The sequence below is a fragment of the Mus pahari genome, chromosome 8 (assembly GCF_900095145.1).
Source record: "Mus pahari chromosome 8, PAHARI_EIJ_v1.1, whole genome shotgun sequence".
In the NCBI taxonomy this organism is placed as follows: domain Eukaryota; kingdom Metazoa; phylum Chordata; class Mammalia; order Rodentia; family Muridae; genus Mus; species Mus pahari.
Genome location: NC_034597.1, coordinates 40,768,146 through 40,771,847, shown reverse-complemented (window position 1 = coordinate 40,771,847; position 3,702 = coordinate 40,768,146). Strand labels below are relative to the sequence as shown.

The 3,702-nt window shown below is 45.1% G+C and overlaps 1 pseudogene; it reads left to right on the top strand.

Moving 5' to 3' along the window:
• Nucleotides 1–2,460: 2,460 nt before the first annotated feature.
• On the top strand, nt 2,461–3,487 carry LOC110325767 (annotated as a pseudogene).
• Nucleotides 3,488–3,702: the final 215 nt, after the last annotated feature.

Genomic DNA, 3,702 nt, shown 5'->3' with positions numbered 1-3,702 from the left:
CCAGTTGGAAGATCTTCTGGGTACATGCCCAGATGAGGTCTTGTTGGGTTGGACGTGTTTTTTATACAAAGGAATCTAATTAAATGGAGATCAATCACAATAGTTAAGAATATAAATAGATTTCTTGGGAAATACAAAGACACTATGAATAAAATCAGTTCCTGGAGCAGATTCTTACATATCCTAAGAAAGGCCATAATACTGCATGAGAAAACAGATCCTTAGATGTTATTGAAGCTTTATAAGGGCCAATTGTACTTGTCATAGCTTATTAAATAGAACTACCCATTATTTAGAAACTCATAATTTCTATCAACAAATATAAGAAATCATCATTTGTATAATTCTACACCAATTTGGCTGAGGTAAGTTCAAGAGACCATCAAGTTATATGTACAAGTATTTCTGAAACACATAATATAACGTTACAAATACAACCCTTTTCTCCATTTAGACTTTGGAGCCCATGGAAGGATTGCCATAGGCATTTGGGAAAAAGTGAAGTAATTTAATTTTGACCATGCAAAAGAAATTTTGTATTTCTTTATGAATGGTAATAAATGAGCTATTGCTATTTTGAAGCTTCACACAGAGTGATCAGAAATGCATGGGTAGAATAACTTCTTAATGGTATATGTACCTATTAACATTTATCTTTGGATATAGAACTATAATGATAAAAAGTTATTAGGAATTCATAGAAAACAGAAAATGATATTGCAAGTTTACATTATTAGGTAATCTAGAATAACTTTGGGAAATCAGATAGAATTAGTGACAGATGAAGACAGGTATACACATCAGCACTGTTTTGAATATTCGTTATCCCATCAGTTGTCCTCCAAAGAGTAGACAACCAAAAGAAGAAAACAGTTTTCAGTTGGCTGATTTTCTTTATTCTCCAGATGCACACAAACAACATGTTCATGGAAAACAAGAGGATGCATGATTGAGACTGTAAATGTGTCAAGTGCATTAGGTTCACCTTAGGTAAAGTTTATCTGCCCTTGTTACTGCTGATGCCATTTCTTGATCTATGATCAGATGAGATAGGTATCTGAACACTTGCCTTTTACAGGGATTGACCTTTTATATCAGATTGATTCGTCCATAGATATGTCTATACTTTACTCCCATCATTTTATTGTTCACATAAAAATTATTTGGACAACTAGTTGAACTTGTTAGGTTTACTAACAAAAAATGCATTCTGCAAAGACTCCTTTGTCACAATACAAGTTTTACATTGATAATTGCAGTAGGAATGACATTATTTTTTATTTATTTTTATTATTATTTTCTTTATTTACATTTCAAATGCTGTCCTGAAAGTTCCCTATACCCCCCCCTTCCTCGCCCCTGCTCCCCTACCCACCCACTCCCACTACTTGGCCCAGACGTTCCCTGGTGCTGGGTCATATAAAGTTTGCAAGACTAAGGGGCCTCTCTTCCCAGTGATGGCCGATTAGGTCATCTTCTGCTACATATGCAGAATCCTGCTGGCCTGTGCATTAGTGTCTAGGTTTGGTGGCTGATGATGGGATGGATTCCTGGATGGGGTAGTCTCTGGATAGTCCATCCTTTCATCTTATGTGAGGAGCCAGTTTGGCTGCGGCCCCTAGATTGTGCCTGTGACTGCTGCCAAGTCTAATGGCTACCAACTGACATCCTCATATTCCTCAAGATAGCCATGTTCGTTAAACTCACTGCACAGATGCACAAATGTAGTCCTGAGCCAATGAACTATGCCTACGTGGAATGGGGTGATGGGGAGTGGACTAGAGGGTATAAAAGGGGATGGCTGAGAGAGACCAAAGGGAAAAGGGGGGGGATCGTTTTAGTGCATATAGTTATGTTCCTGAATAAACTGCTTTGAGAAGGACATCGGTTTAGTCGCTTCTTTTCTGCTGGTTGGAGAAGGCAGTGACAAATGGTGGCCAGTATGTGGATGATGTGGAATCGCTATTGTTTCTCTGCCTCAGGTACTTGTCCTGCCTCTCCACCTAGGCCAGGTACAGGGCTAGCTTCTCTTCCCTGTCATCCACCGGGGGAGTGCCTACAGCTTCGCCTTTGCCATTGTGGGCGGGCTTGCCACTGCTCCCTGCGGGAGCTGGAACTGAGTGAACCTTGGCTTCGGGGTCTTGCTGTTGGGGCGGTCAGACCCAGAGGTGTCGCTGCGACCGCTCGCCCGGTCCCAACCTCAGGAACTGTGCTCCGACCGGCGTTCTTCACCCCATGGGCCGGGGCAGGCGCCGCAGGGCTCCGGGATTGTACGGGGCCAGGGCAGGGGCCTGATGCTGGGAGGCCGCCAGTGCCTGGAGGTGCTCGATCAGTTGGAAGTTCCTGTCGAGAACTTCGCGTTTGGGGGCGGGGCCGTGGGCTCTTTGGGCCAGAGCAGCTCTTCCAGCAGCCAGGCAAAGGAACCGCTCCGGAGGCAGCGACAGCTGGGCAGCGGAGGCCATGGGCAAGGACTACTATCAGAAGCTGGGCCTGGCCCGCAGCGCAACCGACAAGGAGATCAAGCCAGCCTAACAGCCACCAGGACAAGAACAAGGAGCCTGGAGCCGGAGAAGTTCAAGGAGATCGCTGAGGCCTACATCCTGGTGGTCAGCGACCCGCCCAAGAGCGAGATTTTCGACCGCTATGGAGAGGAAGGCCTGAAGGGTGGTGGCCCCAGTGATGGGAGCAGTGGTGGCGCTAATGGTACCTCTTTCAGCTACACATTCCATGGAGACCCCCATGCCATGTTTGCTGAGTTCTTCGGTGGCAGAAACCCCTTAGATACCTTTTTTGGGCAGCGCAACGGGGAAGAAGGCATGGACATCGGTGACCCATTTAACTTTCCAATGGGTATGAGTGGCTTTACCAATGTGAACTTTGGACGTTCCTGCCTTCTCAAGAGCCCACCCAGAAGAAGCAAGATCCCCCAGTCACCCACGACCTTCGGGTCTCCCTTGAAGAGATCTACAGCAGTTGTACCAAGAAGATGAAAATCTCCCACAAGCGGCTGAACCCGGATGGAAAGAACATTCGAAATGAAGATAAGATCCTGACCATCGAAGTGAAGAGGGTCTGGAAAGGAGGGACCAAAATCACCTTTCCCAAGGAAGGGGACCAGACCTTGAACAACATTCCGGCACACATTGTCTTTGTTTTAAAGGACAAACCACACAATATCTTCAAGAGNGATGGCTCTGATGTCATTTACCCAGCCAGGATTATCCTTCGGGAGGCTCTCTGTGGTTGCACTGTGAATGTCCCTACTCTGGATGGCAGGACCATCCCTGTTGTATTCAAAGATGTCATCAGGCCTGGCATGCAGCAGAAAGTTCCTGGAGAAGGCCTCCCTCTCCCCAAAACACCTGAGAAACATGGAGACCTTGTTATCGAATTTGAAGTGATCTTCCCTGAAAGGATCTCCATCTCATCCAGAACCATCCTGGAGCACTGTTTGAACAGAAAGCAGCCCAACTTGCTACTAAATTGAAGATATAAAGTCAAAGTATGATGAAGAAAAGAGTCTCTGAGCATCTGCTGAACAAAAAGTGACACATTTGACAGAATTAAACAAACAGACAACTGGAATTCAAGATCTGAAAACTGAACTGCTTCAGAGACCTGGTATAGAAGATGTTGCTGTACTAAAGAAAGAACCGGTCCAAGTTCAAACACTAATGGATAACATAACTTTGGAACCTGAGA